We start from the raw sequence: 16450 nt of genomic DNA, 5'->3' as shown, positions 1-16450 counted from the left end.
AAATGTTGAAATAAAAAATAAAATTCTAATTTAGAATATTATATTTATAATTATATCAGTTATATATAATTACAGCAAAATTATAACTACAACCTTCTTTTTAAAATTATATATAATATATATGATGCTAAAGATTAGAAAGCTGTAACAAATAATACAATAACTGTTTATATTTTCACTAAAAAAAATATTCCGAATTTGCTAAAAAAATCTATCGATAAAAAATAATATACGAAAAGGGTAAATAAAGTTTGTGTAAAAAACAAGTTCGAAATCATTAATCAGAAAATAAATTATTCATAATGTGCATTGCATAACACGTCGCGATAGGAAATAACATTTTCACAAGCATGCAAATGACTCTACAACATGTTATTATCGACGTGAGTGTAACAGGAAAATTCATTGTTATTTCTTTCAAACACCAAATCTTTGTTTTTTTCTATCTCTGAAATAATAATAACTTAACAAAAAGAAAGAAAATATTTGCTAACAGAAAATAATATATTTTTTCTACAGGCATTCTACCTACAGTAAAAGATACCGCGCAATATTATGAGAACCAATCAACTTTCACATAATCGTGTTACAATATATCTTAATCCAATCTCCAATTTTCCTAGGAAAATTAAACACGAGAACGATTCTGTGAAAATCAATTTTTCAATTTATGAATATAAAAAAGAAGTTTAAAAAGTGCTTTAAGAAATCATTTGCTCTTATAATCCACATTAATCTCTTAATCAAGAAGATTCATTTGTCAAAAATGTAATCCATATTAATTTTTCATTAGAAAAGTTTCATTCGTATTATGACAATGAATATTGTAACTCAGAATAATCTCTTAATGGAAAATGTTTGTAGAGAGTGGGACGTGAAATGAAAATTTATTCTAGAACATATTTCTCGCCTTTTTCATGCTGCGCACCTTGAACATCCGCATTACGATCGCGGTCGTTCCGCCCACGACGATAACAGGTGCACCGTCATGTTGCGGCACACAGAATATGTGTCACAAAGTGGAATCCGGTCCGGAACTGATAACGATAGGAAATACCTTTGGATGAGTTTCGCATTTATGATTTGTGCTGGCAAAAGATCGCGGCCGCGCGTTTCTCAGGGTGCGCACCTTCGACGTGCAATGAGCCTCGCGCGGCAATTTTTCCGTGCTCGCGTTGGAATTCAGCGGCAATCATGTAAAAAGAAAAAGAAAGAGAGACGATCGATATCCCGCCGTCGCGAAAACAACATCGGAGTCGTATCTACGGAGTTCAGAAGCTAGACGAAATCGAGAAACGGTATCGTGTGTACGGCTTTATCACGCCGATAAATCGATCGCCGCCACTTCACATCGCTCGCTCGCGTTCTATTCTCGCGATCGGTTTTATCCGTGCCCTGTTCGCGGTCGCTGAGCCGCAGGGCAAAACGCAGAATAATAAAGAATAATAAAGAAAACTGATAGAGAGCAGAGTCTTCGTTTTAATCGCGTCGTGCCGCGATTACGATTCGTCTGCTACTCGTATTCGCGTATTGTTCGATCGCTTCAGTCGATCGATCGCGTCGCGATACGAATGCGAGAAATCTGCGAATCGTACGCATTGCAATTTTTGAATCCAGAAATATAATGTGTTTGCTGAAAACTAGTCAGTTTTAACAGTTAATTGTTGATGTTTTTAAACTTCAGAAAATTACCGGCATTTTCTCAACAAGGCTTGGACTAATCGCTTTAATTGGACAGGCATTCACCGGTACTTAAATTTAATATACACTTCAAAATATTTCAACATCTGAAAACAGAGAAGTAAAATTGTTTATGTATGTATTTAAATTAAATATATTATATTTGATTTAAATACATAACATTATTCAACGAAAGAAATAAAAAAACGACGAACTAAATCAATTTAGTCAAATGAACCATTTTTTTCTCAGTGAAAAGGCAAAAAATTAAACGAAAAATTATCCCTGCTTAATTATTTATTTTTAGATAAAAAATTATTCTCTATGTTGGATCACGCCAATACTTTTTAGACCGATTACGATGCAAATTCAATGTTGTAGTACTTCTTATCATCGTATAACGATTCTCATGAACGATTAGTCGCATGTACGTAACGAGTAGGGAGTAGGGAGATGATAAGCAATTATAAGAAAGGCTCTGTGTGTACTCTTGTAATTAAGTTTTATTATCGTCAAATTTATTGACACTTTCGTGACCGATGACGTCGTATTACGTTTCTGTTTTCAAAACCCACGAGTCAATTGACGTAATACCACATCTTTCGTGAACTTAAACCGATGATAAGAGGCTCGGCCATCGCGTGTATCAAGAACATACAATTTTATCGAACTTATTCACGGCGCTTACCGCGGTCTAGAGATTCTCAAGTAACAGACTGGACACCATACGTTTGGTCCGCCATATTTTTCAGGGCTTGTTTAAGATAGAATGTGATAGATTATCCAATGTGATAGAGAACACATATTTTTACCTATCTACTCCGCAGACACTCCGAGTCTTTTTTATTCAGCCCAAATTTTTTTACTGTTCTAAGCATTAAAAAAAATCTAGAAAAATTCAGGATTACTTTTCAATATTTCTGCTACATAGTCAAATAGTTATTTAATTCACACGTTAAAACCTTTATTTAACAAAGATTGGAGTTTGTTCCAAGAAATATGAGAGTGAAATAATGAAATTTCTTCTGGGTCACAAAAGATACAATGCGCGAAAAGTTAAGCAGGTCCTAAAATATACGACGAACAATCAGAAGTTGCCTAAACGGTGTCCAATTTCTTACTTGAGGATCTCTACCGCAGTCGAGGCGCCGCATCGCCGTCACACATCGACCGTGGAAGATATGTCGCTGAAAGACGGATTATGAAACGAAGACAAGTTTTCCTCCGGAAGTCGGTGTTCTTGGAAAACGCGCGAGATGCATCGGCCATCGTACGTACATTTCGCAAATAGCGCAAATCGGATTAAGAGACGCGGAGAGTGGCGTCCGCGCTCGGCGGATCTCGCGCGGACGCTTTCCGAGGAAAGCAAGCAAGCACGCACGACCGCCCTACCGCCGTGTATTTATATCCCCGTGCTAGCGCTCGCGGAATGACAAATTCCTCTAAAAAAAGAAAAAAAACCGTCCGAGGAGGCGAAGAGGGCGTTCGCGAGATTCCACTTTTCGTGACTGGTCCACGCGGCTAGCGATGCGACGACGCGACGACGAGGCAAATAGAGCTCTATAGCTGGTATTCATAGTCGAAGTCGATTCTTAGAGGTTTTTTACGATAAGCCATTAAGCTTTAAGTCTTAAACCGTAAGAAAATTAACCAATCATATAAGTCGACTATTCTTTTCACATTCGATTTCGCATTTACGACTGTCTTAAGTACAGTCTCCAATAAGAGACATTACTTAAGACGATCTTAAAATGAAAACCTATTATGAATATCGGCAATATTTACAAGAATAATGCAAATGATCACCATATGTTTATTAGGTTGTTTAACTTAATAAATATTAATAAACGTATTATATCAAAGAATTACTGAGCGCTTATTGGACGATAGACTAATTAGTTAAAAAATAGCAGTCGAAATAAAAAAAGTAGTCAATAGGAAACACGGTTGTCGATATATTTCAGATAAAAGAAATCCACTACTTTTGTAGATTTTCTAGAGCTCTAGAAAACCGAATCAAAGAAAACTGATCAGTGAGCTTAGTGATTCTTTAATATGATTGGTTCCTAGGCACTTAGATTCAGCGAAGAATTAATCAGGGCTTGGTTTTTTCTGCAGAACGCAACCAAAGTATCGCCAACAGACGAGAACGATATCCTCCTTTGCGAGCGTATCGTTATCGACGTTATTTGCCTGCATCAACTTTTTTCTTCATCGAACCAGATTATACGATACCGTTTCCACCTGCGGCAGATCTTTACGGGTATCTATTTTTCTGCGCGTTGTGGTTCATCCCTTAATTACTATTGTGAAAAAAAATTTATTTTTAACCTCGTGGATCTTCATTTTTTAAAAGCCATAATAAAATGAAATTCGTTAAATGAAATTCTTGAAAATACTTTTATTATAAAATACTTTTTTATACTCCTCTGGACCCTCATTTATTTCTTTTTAATCAAAACTAATAAAATAGCAACTAATAATCAGTCTTGCATTGATCCATATTATTTAGTTAATTAACTTTCTACTGAGTAAAATTTTATATGGATCCAAAGGACTCACAACAATTAAAGATTAACATTGATGCTGCACGCAAAAAAATATTTTGCTGCTCCAGTTAGAATTATAGCTGTTTTTTGTATCTGATAGAAAATTATGTATCATACGCATAGAATTTATAGCACAAATCTAAATTCTATCTCTGTCATCTATATGATTAGGTGCAATACATATCTAATATCGCAGTACTTACTAGAAATTTATCTATTTTGGCTATTTTTCGTACTTAGATAATTTTCGCTATAACTCCAAGATCACTTTTTTGAGTGTGTTATTCGCAATGCAATCTCGTAACGTTCCAAGACGTTATATTGGCATTTAAATCTCATGTAAATCGCCAATATATCGGTTCACAAATCCTGTTTTCAAAGGTTCTCCGACACTTCAACATTCCCTTTGGAATCTCGAGAGTAAGTATCGCCCGTCGATCATTACCGATTAAAAACTCTGGTATATGAAGTCATATCATTAATTATAAGCCATATACCGTGAAGCTATGCCGATCGAATGAAACCTTTGCCTTTTTTATAACGGGATGTTAGTTATCGAAATTAAATAGTTGTTAAAATTATTATAAAGTTGTCAGCAATTGGCAAAAAATGATTATTTATTACAGCGGTATCGCTTTTCTGATTATCTGACCGATTCGTTAGAATCGGAGGATTCGTTCAACGCGGTACTTGTTCGCAAACGATTTCGAAAGATTTTAAGAAGAATCATTACTCCAAGTAATAAATAAATTTCAATAATATCTTTTCTTTGATACGTCGAGATACCGAGTAACGATGCTTCGACGATTTGCGCGAATACTGCAAGATAAAGAGACTCGAAAGCGCAGATTATGCGATCTCTGTACAGATAGAAAAAATTGGGCTATATGTATACTTTATCACAATATTACATAACATGTGATATAATATAACACGTAAGTACGCAATATAATTTGCCGAAACAAACTTTGGTGCACCAAACTCCGAAAACGAGCGCTATGCTTCGTATTGCGAATATCTACACTGAGAAAAAAAATTTGTTCAATTAACTGAACACATTTAGTTGTTTGTAGATTTGATTAATTCAACAAATTTTATTTAATCGAATTTAACCGTAATCTGTTTAACATTAAACAGCTTGTTAAGCAGACTAAGGTTAAATTCAATTAAATAATATTTGTTGAATTAACCAAATTTGCAAACAACTAAATGTGTTCAGTTAGTTGAACAAATTTTTTTTCTCAGTGTATGTATTCCCGGAAATTCTATATTTTTATCTATAAATGCATAATAATGGATAAGAATAGCGGTATTACGTAGATACTACTATATATAAAATCTTTATTATATATACAAACTCTAAAGACTCTCGAAAACACTAAATTTAAAAAAAAAGGTTAATTGCGCCGTTACTCTCATTAGCCTTTCTTAAATTTAGTGTCTTTATTGTATTTTTGAAGAAAATGGCAATTTTTGTATATACCTTTATTTTTTATTTATATTTAATTATTTATGTTATAAAAATTAATATAAATAAATTTAATTAAAAAAAATAGAAACAGCTTTCAAAATCGTTTCATGAACAAAATTATTTTTAGACAAAATTATTGGCATAACACCGACGAGTATCTTATTGGCAATAAAATACATCGTCTTTTATTAAACAAAGAGATGCGATAGAAAAATCCAAGACTTTATTTAGAATTTTGTAAATACAAAAAGTAATTGTATATAGCTACAAAATAGAACGAAAAAAGCAAAGGAATGGCATTTAAAAAAATTATATTAAATTTACAAATAAATAAAATAAGTTTAATTCAGAAATTAAAAATTCCTTCGCAAAATGTTATCGAAAAAAATGAAAAATGTTTAAAAAATGGTCGCTTACGCAAATTTAAATAAGTGTTAGGGAGGAAAGGAAAGTTGTAAATACAGTGACAAAAAATCCTAGAGCTAATGCGTCGTAGATTGCTGCACAGATAAGTGAAGAATACGGCCAAAGCGTCAGTTTGAAGACAATACGCAAGGTTTTTCATGAAGCCGAGTTTAATGTGAGAATGGCTCAAAGAATCTTTTGGAATGGAAGTACTTTTTACATAGTTTTTCATTTTTTGTTCATTTAAATAATTATTAATTTGAACGATTTATAATTAAATATACTGCAAAAGATAAAAATAAAAATAAAAACAAAAATAAACAGATTGCTATTAATTTGTTTGCTGACAGAGTACGATAATATTATTACGACAGTATTATAGTATATTATAATATTATAGTACGGCATATATATTTTTCTCAATTTTATCTTATATATTTAATCGCACAATTCAGCCGTTAGAACTTGCAACTTACAGCGTAAATCTAGATAACGATAATAAGACAGTCAAATGAAAAATGACGCGAGATTGATCGGTAAGATAACGTCAATGTCTTTAGCGAAATAAAAATATAACACAGATTAACGGTAACGCATATTTACATATGTATAGAGAACGATGGAAACGAGTAATTTGCACCGGATGCACGTAACACGAAGCCGACATTTTGATCGCAGGACTCGAAGGGATGTCTTCGATCGTATGAAACACGAAGCCTCGGTTGTAATAATTGAAGATATCTTTGAAAGACGAGACGGCATTGCTCGGGTAAGATGCGCTAAAAGCGAGACTAACGAGACTTTACGATCTATATATAATTAACGAATGTGCTATTGTTTGAGCGGAGCATCCAATCTCTTCTAGAAGTGTTCTGCACCTTTCGCGAATCCGATGTCGATTGACAATCAACACATAATAACAAAGAGTGATTTTTGTTAACTATAACCGACAAATCGATCGTATTTTCTTTGTCTTTCATGTTTACAAAATGGTTTTGTAATTCCGTGATGAGAGACAAAGGACCATGAGAACCGAATCCATGAGATCCAAAATATTGTAATGATAGAAACAAAAAAGGGGGATGATAAAAATTAAGAAAGATAATTACATCTGATAATATAATTAATTAATTATGATTTCAAATCTTTCTTCCTTTCGTAGGAATTCTAAATGTAATGCACAAGTGGAGTATTTAAATGAGCTTGTAAAATACTTGAGAAATAAAAGAGACAGTGAAGAATCTAGATTGATGGCTGAATGTAAAATTGAGAGAGAACGTTTAAATTGTAATAAAAATAATGTTATTTAAATAAATTTCTGACCTTCTAACTACATTTTGACTACACTTCAAAGACGCAAATCATTTTATGGATGCAACCAATATTTGTTCACAGAAGTATATATAGTGACGAACAAAAACTTGTATGATATATATAAAGAATTAATCATTCTTCTATACAGAATTTAATTATATGTAAAATTACTATAATTATATTCTCACCATGAATTCCGAATGTCTAAACTGTTAGTATTCGACGTCTGTACATATTGCGAGCAGAAATGAAACTGAAGAATTTCTATGAAACTAACGATCTGTAAACCGCGCGAAGATTGTAACCAGAAATACCAGGACAATAGTTTTCATACACAATAGACTCCGACTTCGATGGTTGGTGGGGATGGAAGATAGCAAATGAAAAGCGTTCCACGTTAGAAAAACAAGATGGGAAAAATAATGCATATGAAAGGAAAAAATGGAAAGGCCATCCCTCACATTTTTAAAACTTTGTGTACCCATATCTTACGATATTTTATGAGTTTCATTATCAATGCTGATATGATACATACTTTAGAGAAATCACAGTAAAATGAAGCACAGTAAAATGGGAACTAAGCTGCTTAGCAATAATAACAATTAGCATCCACAAATGTTATACATCTCTCTAATACGCCTAATTCTCGCAGATTTAATTAATATTATTATTAATTAATATAACACTTCATTAATACCGGTTCTGTCCCTCACTAGCGCTAAATAAATTCTAACAAATTGCAAGATTAGGTGCTAGTTATTAAATGGTCAAATCCGGAATTAATTGTTACTTCAAGCAGAAAGCGTATTTTACGTTAAATTGCCCTCTAATGAATAAATATCAATATATAAATTGGAAAAATACGCTAGATTTTATAGACTTTGGAAACCGTTAATTATATCGAAAATGTATATTACAATATATACTTTTCAAATAGTTATATCATAAAATTAACTGTTTCGTTGTCTAATCTGGAAATAAATCATAGTAAAATCGAAATCCATGTTTTTTTCTAGGAAGTTAAACCTCAGAACGTTTTCTATACGAGATATTTTGCAGTGCTAAATTACTGACAGCTAATTAATTATTTTATAGCGTGTAATATTATTATAAGCTTCATTTTTTTTTTGTAACATTAATATCTTTAAAAGCATTTTCGAGAAATGTACAGTCGAGGTCATTTTTGGGTCGGCAAAGCTTTAATAAGAATAACAAAAAACCAATGCTGAAAAGAATGTGTAAAATGTGCATTACAATAGATTACCTACATTTCCTGTCAGTGATCCTTGAAGGAAAAAGAAAAGAAAAAGTTAATAAAAACAATGTAATTAAGACACATGTTAATTAAAAACAATGTTAATAAAGACAAATTAGGGTGTTCATTTTTGTTCAAAATTCCACAGGTAAGAGAATAGAGAATTTTTTAATCTAACTTTGACATAAATTAAAGTGCTAGCAACGCAAATAAACTATATATTGAAAATTAATGGAAAACAGGAAGTCCATGAGATTATATTTATCATTTTTTACAATTGTGAAGTCATAAAATCCATAGTATATAATACCTATGGTATAAGAAAAACTCATGTAGTACATATATATTATCCAGTGAGCGACTCTATTCTGATGAGTACTGTTTTTTTATTGCCAGTCTGTTTTTTTTTTTTTTTATAAAAACGAGATACAAGAATGTATGTAAATACATACGGATGTGTATGTCGTACTTATTGTTGATCGTAATATTTTGTATCATAAAAAAAATGATCAAAGAAACAAACAAAATTTAAATGAAGAAATAAATTACAAAAATTTTCATGAGTTCCGATAAAATCCCATGAAAATCCTTGATTTTTTCGAAAGTAAAAAAGAAATCCCCTGACCTTTAGATTTTTTTATATCTTTAGGTTTTTTCTTCAGGTAGTAAACACACACACACCATGCAAATATTATAGATAAAATATTGTTTATACTTCATATTTTTGTTACATAATGTTTTTAAAGCAACATATAAACTTACCCTGTATATTCTTTTATTTTTAATTTTTAACGTAACATGTATAAATCTATGTATCTATATTTTTTTTATTTTAAAGAAAAAACACAATTCGACTATTATAGTCAGAAACTTGTCGTGTAAATTCAGACGACAATGAAAAATAATTAAAATTAATTAATTAAACCTAAGTTATACATTTCATATACATCCCATGTGTCTTTTTCTACATGTTTTATAAATACAACATTTTCTGTACTTTACAGTATCATCATATAAATGTACTGACTGATATTCGTCAAAACAGGAACGTTAACGTCTTTTTTTTCTAAAGAGAGAGCCTTGCTCCTTTTACAGTTGTACTCTATTATGGGTTTCGCTGCTAAAACGGAACAAAGTGCACTTTGATTTCAGAATGGAGGAGAGAAAGGAAAAAAAATACCGCAAAAACAAGCGCGACTGAGTAACATATGAATTCCGAAAACACCGATGCTGTTTCTCAATTTATATTAGGAATAAATATACGGACGCGCTAAACCGCAAAACGAGACGAAAAGCCTATCCGCTTTTGCTTGCCTATCCACCTACCGATTGTATATATGTTAAAACTTGGTTGATTTAGGGTTCGCGAACCTGAGACAAACAGCAGTATGCCATCCCGCTTCTGCCTTCGGGCTCGGTGGGGCTTTTTACGAGCGACAAACACGCGGCTCGAAAAGCACCTCGGATTTCGATTTACAAGCGAGCGAACGAGCGGAGCAAGCGAAGGAGAAACAACAGACGGAGAGAGAAAGAGTGAGAGAAAGAAAGAGAGAGCACCTCGCTCGACGGAGTCACGCACACGAACGCAACCGCGTAAGAAGACACGTACAACACGTGAACCTCCAGGAAGGAAAGGAAGGGATTCGGTAGCCGTGTAGCCTACGACTGTTGCGCGGATATCCATTGGGAAGAGATCCCTCCGGGTCGGAAAAACTCCTCGTCTCGTCTAACAATAACCGTCGCTACCTGCGAGGAAAAATCTCGCTACCGGATTCGGTCTCTCAGCACGTATCTTACCCGCACTCCAAAAAAAACCATAGATCGTTTGTCATGTAAGAATGAAAAAGAAAACGAGGGTGAGAGGGTGATGTTTACAAATTTGTGACGGAGCAAGACAATAGGTTTGTTTTTTATCGCTGCACACTGAGTAGCGACCATAACTCTTTTCTTAGGGCGGAAATGTAAGGAGTGAAAAATTTCTCCATTACTTTCAATGCTAAAAAGATTTATTTTCGACGTTAGGGAAAATGTTACGCATGACTGCTATCCTGAACTGCTTTTCTTCTCGCTTTGTCAAGTGAAATATCTTACACAGAATGCACGGAAGCTTGCAGCGATAGACTGTTCTTTTTGACTGATCTTCTTCACGGTTCATTCATTTTTCATTCCTTTATGTTCATGTTGGAGAGACAAAAAGGAGAAAAGATGAACTGCGCGAGTAGTTCAACTAGAAAACAGACCTTTGCTGAAGCAATCTGTGTTGTATGGAATATATTCATTTCACTTTAGGCTTGCTCCTTTTAGCTGAATTTCTTGCATAGTTCATTTTTTTCTCTCTTTTTCATGTTGGAGAGAAAAAGAGAAAAGATGAATTATGCAAGAAGTTCATTTAAAAGAACATTTAAAAGAACAGACTTATTGCAATGTTTGCAATATTATTGAAACGCTGCAATATTGCTGCAATATCGTTGGAACGAATTTCTGCTGTGTAGAATATACCTATTTCGCTTAGGGCCTACTCTTTTTAGTTGAACTTCTTGCATGGTTTATCTCTCTAGAGAAAAAGAGAAAAGCTGAACCGTGCAAGAAGTCAGCTAAAAAGAAGAAACCTTTCAAGTTGGAAGAGTGTACGCGCGCGCTAGTTGAGCTATAAAAAAAAAAGATCTAACGCGTACGGACGCGTCAATGAACAGACGAAGAGACAAATAGAGCGTATACGTTTCGCGATGGAAAGCGGATACTCGACGCGACGGTTGCAGGGCGCGTTAAAACGCGAGAAGTTGGCAACGAACACGAGCACAAGCGACGACGGGAGTAAACAGGACGGAGAGACGTCGGCGATGCCTAGCCGTTCTCGCCTTCCTCGCAGCGCGATTCGCAATCGCGAAAAAAACTCTCGCGGAGTGCGAGCCGAATACTCACCCTGGATACAGCTCCGTCCGCGAGTTTCTTGTCGAGGTCTCTCATTGCAACGGAGCCAACGTAGAACCGTACGCGGTTCGCGCACACGCGAACCCGTCTCAGGTATCGGGAATATCCTAGGCGACCAGGCGTGCGAGAGGGAGAGAGACGATTCGACGGAACGAGCGAGCGAGCGAGCAAGAGAGAGAGAGAGACTCGGGAGAAGGAAGACGGGAAGGAGAGACGCAACGTGTACACGCAACGGGGCGAGCCCGGAGCGACGGTCGCCGACGGTCGGCCTGCCGTTCCCACTTCACGGTAATCCCGCACGCACACCACTCTGTATAGCTGCCGACCCGGGTCGAGGAACGCGCACACCACACCAACACGCGCGTGCTGCAACTTCACTTCGCTCAGCTCAGAGCGGACGGCGCGAGCTCTCAGCGGCCGCGCCGCCGATCTCGTCCGTGTCGCACATGATATCCGGCGCGACGGAGAACTTCAGAACTCTCTGTTTACATTCGCGTAGGGTGGCCAGGGGCCCCGTTCATCCGTGAGAGACCGTCCACAACGTGATACACGTATTCCGGATAAAAACACGCGTGTACGTGTGTGCGCGTGCGTGAATACGCACGCGCGTATACGGAGCACAAGCGTTGTACGACGTATGCGCGCGATCAATCGCGCCAGTGCCGTCAACCTGACGGCGTCCGCGACAGCGACCGCACAATGCGAAGATGGCGTCGTATACGGGACGGAGGATCGTGCTCCCTCCTGGCTCCTCCTCCTCCTCTTCCTCGCCTGCCACCCCCTGTCCTCCGCGCGCGCGCGCCGGGGCGGCGCGTCCGGATCACTTTGCCCGCTTTGCCGCGCCGCCGACGACCCTTGCCGAGCCTCCGGGATTCTTTCACGCGGAACCTTCACGTCCACCGTGGAGACTCCGCTTTCGCACTTCCTTCCCGCGTTTCCGACGTTGCTTCCGACGTTGCTTCCACGCGCCGCGGTTCAATCAGATCGTCGTGACGCACCGTGTTCGTAGTCTTCTCGAGTCTTCGCGATCCGCGTATCGTACACCGTGGTACACCGTCGAGTGCCGTTGGCGTGCCGATCAACGACTGACGTCACGTTGAGACGTCAAGCATGATGCGTTCTCGGAACCGCGAACCTGCGCGAACCCACGGTTAGGTGGCGCCGCCGCACCGCCTTTCGAAACGCGTATCGACCGGGGAATCGCGGCGATCCTGTTTTCTATCACAAAACAATAATAAGATTGAAAGACCGCTAATGTTAAACATAATGCTTTAAATTAAGAAGCGCCATAACGGTCAGAACGTTAAGATGTCGAACTATTATAAATTCATTTAAATGAATTAATATCAGAAATTATAATTGCGTGCCGATATGGTTGTCGGACTTTCAACGCAATCAAATCTGAAAATATTAATAATCCCCCCAAAATTCCCAACTTAAAAACTGTAATAAACTTATTGCGAAAAATAATGCCTCGGCCGGGAGTCGAACCCGGATCTCTTGCATTCCGTGCGAGCGTCCTAAGCCTTTAGACCACCGAGACCTTAAGTTGGGAATTTTGGGGGGATTATTAATATTTTCAGATTTGATTGCGTTGAAAGTCCGACAACCATATCGGCACGCAATTATAATTTCTGAAATTAATTCATTTAAATAAATTTATAATAGTTCAACATCTTAACGTTCTATCACAAAAGTTTTTGAAATCTCGAGGCGGGAGAGACGCTTCAACAATCTACTTGTTACCTTTACCTTCTGAAATTATTTCGCTGTAAGATAAGACGCGCGTATACGAATGAATATGGTAATTGAATGTAATTATTATTATTCAATTGGAATTCTCCTCGGAGGTTCGTTTTTTACCAATGTAGATTAATCTTGATAATATTTATAGAATCCAGTTCCATCAATGTAAAATTAACTTTAATTTAACTTTAATAAACAAAAATGATTAATTTAAAAATTAAAAAGGTAAGGTAAAGAATTTGGAGCAAAACGAGATTTTTAATAGTAAAATGTCAAACAATAAACGATAACGATATAACTCTAAAACATATATATATATATATATATTAATAACTCTGATCGAGTTATTCTTAATATTGTTTATTGTTTGACATTTTAGCATTAAAAATCTTGCTTGGCTCGTAGCTTTTTATTTTGTCTTTTTAATTAACTTTAATCTTCTCAAAAGTTAATCGGAATTTAGTAAAAATCGTCATAAATTTTATGTCCATTTTTCTACCAATGTAGATTATTTAATCTCGGTTTGCTTTACTTTTTATCCTTTCTAAATATTGGAACTAGAGAAAGATAAAAAGTGTAGGCTTAGTTCCATTAATATGAGATTAACTTTAATCTCGGTTTAATTTATTGTTTACTTTTTTATATTTAAATAAGTAAATTGAACTGAGATTAAAGTTAATCGTTGGTAGAACCGGACCTAGATTAATTTACTTGGTTTATTTACTTCTATCTTTTTTTTTTTAACTTTAAGTTAAAGTAATTAAAAATAGAAAAGGGTAAAAAAAGAGTAAAATGATCCGAGATTAAAGTTTATTTACATTGATAGAAATGTAAGTCGAAATTCAATGTTTTTTCAAGAAAATACAAATGCAACAAAAATACTATTAATAAAGTTAAACAAGACTCGAAATGTATCATCAACTTTATTAAGTATTAATTAACTTTTTGTGATAATCAACTTTATGTTTATCTTAAGAGGAAACCAAAGAAATATAGGAAGAAATTGAAAGATCAGGAAACTGACAATGCGAGTCCTTCAGGGATTAAAAGGCATTTTATCTCGTAACGGCCTGTTGTTCTTTTTGTCACTGTTACTTATAAGGATATCGATTTTGATACTTTCAACAATATCCAAGAGCAGAGAATAAACAGAACAAATAGTAGCTAACGGACACATGACGCTGACGATGATTAGCGCTTCATTAACGTAAACACAACAGGTTGGAACTCCAAGAAACTTTCTAGAAATTCTTCAAATATTTCTCATAAAGTTTCGGGTTTTTCGAACTTTGGAGATACAATTTAATTTAAACTTGTTTAAAAAAGGTTTAATGTATAATTTTATTCAAATTAATAGATACTACTGGGTAAGATCGAATAAATCTCACTGATCAAGTTAAATGAAGCTTAGTTGAAGGCTTTCCTAAACAAGAGCTAATATATTTTTCTTATTTATCTATTTATTACACTTTTTACGTGAGATTTTATTTTAATTCGATTCGATCGACGTCAGCGATCATTCGCATGCACATATAATGATCTCGTGATAAATTTATTAAAATTAGCGCAAAGAGAAATCGCGACCGGCGATTCTGAATTTACGTGGAAATTGACGACGATCGGTGACGTGTGCGCTAAGGTTTCGAGAAAAGTGAGTGCCACGGTTGTTTGACGTGATCGCTAATCGTCGCGTTGGCCGTAATTGGTTTCCCCGATCACGGTTAATTGGAAAGATCGGACACGCGGATTTCAGGAAACCGCCAATCCTGAATGAAGACGCCGATAAGGATCGATAACCTTACCCACCTTTTACACGTCCTCGGAAAATACGCCGGTCTTGGAATGCGGAAACATCCAACAGGGCTGTAGGCTAACCAGTTTGACCGACAAGCGTAAACGGACGATCGCTAATGATCGCTTCGTGAAAATGAAAAAGCTCCTCTGCTCCACGACGGCGCCATATTTAAAGGGCGACGGGTCGTAGAAGCGCGGATATTTTTTTTCATATTTAAAATATTTTTTTTTTTTAGAATTAATGAGAGAGAGAAAGAGAGAGAAAGAAAAAGGAGAGAGGAGATCGGTTACTTTAATTATTTACTTGTTAAATTAATTCTAAATTTAAAATGTGAGTTCTATCGCTAGTAACTTTGAATAACAAAAATATAACGGACACTTTTTGTTAGGTTTATTTTCAATATTAATAAAATTTTTTCTTTTTTGTTTTTTTTTTTCATCTTCTTATCCACCTTAGATGTCTACTTAGAATAAAATAGATTAGAATTTACACATACTGATATCGTTTCAAGTAATTATCAGTACAACTTATTATTTTTTTACATCTATAATAATCTATATAATGATAATAAATAGCTGATTAACGATAACTTAGTCTTTTTAGCGTTCGTAGAACTAATCGCCTATATGTAATTGACAATATCTCACAACAATATTTCGCATTATACTATCTGTATTTTCATCAATGCATATGCTGTTCTTCGCTGTAAATTTAATGATAAATATTTAGTTCTTGACTTAATTCTAATAAGTCTTAATAAGAGATAAAGAGAGAGGAAAAAAGAGAAGAAATAAGACGATCTCCAAGAATCCAAATAACATACCAAGTTTTTTTTCAATGCAGTATTTATTATCTCAGTATATCTCAACAACAATATATATCAGTAGTACATTATATTCTTAGCAACAATATCAGCTTTTTACCTCGGATTATTCAACGACGATTACTTGAGACATAATAACGGACATATACAGAATTCGGTTTACATCTAAATTACAATAAATATACGAAGCTCGTATAAAATAACTGTTTGATCCAGTTAAAATCGGTGTATATCGCTCGAATATAAAATATTTTTCGTGCGTGCGTTTAAGATTTCATGATCGGGTGCCGTCTTTACTACTCGAGACGCGATTTAACATTCATGGAAACGACGAAACATTCCGATATTTTTTTCTCCAACTAGATTCTAAATCATTCGCCACAATTGTCTCGAGAAATAGTCGCATTAAAAAAAATGTAACTGGAACTTTGGCAAGAGAAAAGGCAGAACGAGTAGTAAAGACTCGGAATTTTCGACAAGT

The 16450-nt window shown here is 35.3% G+C and overlaps 1 protein-coding gene across 1 annotated transcript in view; it reads right to left on the bottom strand.

The window, feature by feature from the left end:
* dome (cytokine receptor domeless) overlaps positions 1-12316 on the bottom strand; it is a 22098-nt gene extending 9782 nt beyond the window's left edge. The window contains exon 1 of the mRNA XM_018448838.1: positions 11597-12316. The gene's annotated coding sequence lies outside the window, so the exon portion shown is untranslated. The remainder of the gene's footprint in view (positions 1-11596) is intronic.
* Positions 12317-16450: the final 4134 nt, after the last annotated feature.

This window comes from Mycetomoellerius zeteki, unplaced genomic scaffold (genome assembly GCF_001594055.1).
Source record: "Mycetomoellerius zeteki isolate Tzet28-1 unplaced genomic scaffold, Tzet1.0 scaffold228, whole genome shotgun sequence".
Lineage (NCBI taxonomy): Eukaryota > Metazoa > Arthropoda > Insecta > Hymenoptera > Formicidae > Mycetomoellerius > Mycetomoellerius zeteki.
Note: the sequence above shows the minus strand (reverse complement) of the source record. Positions and strands in the feature narration are given on the sequence as shown.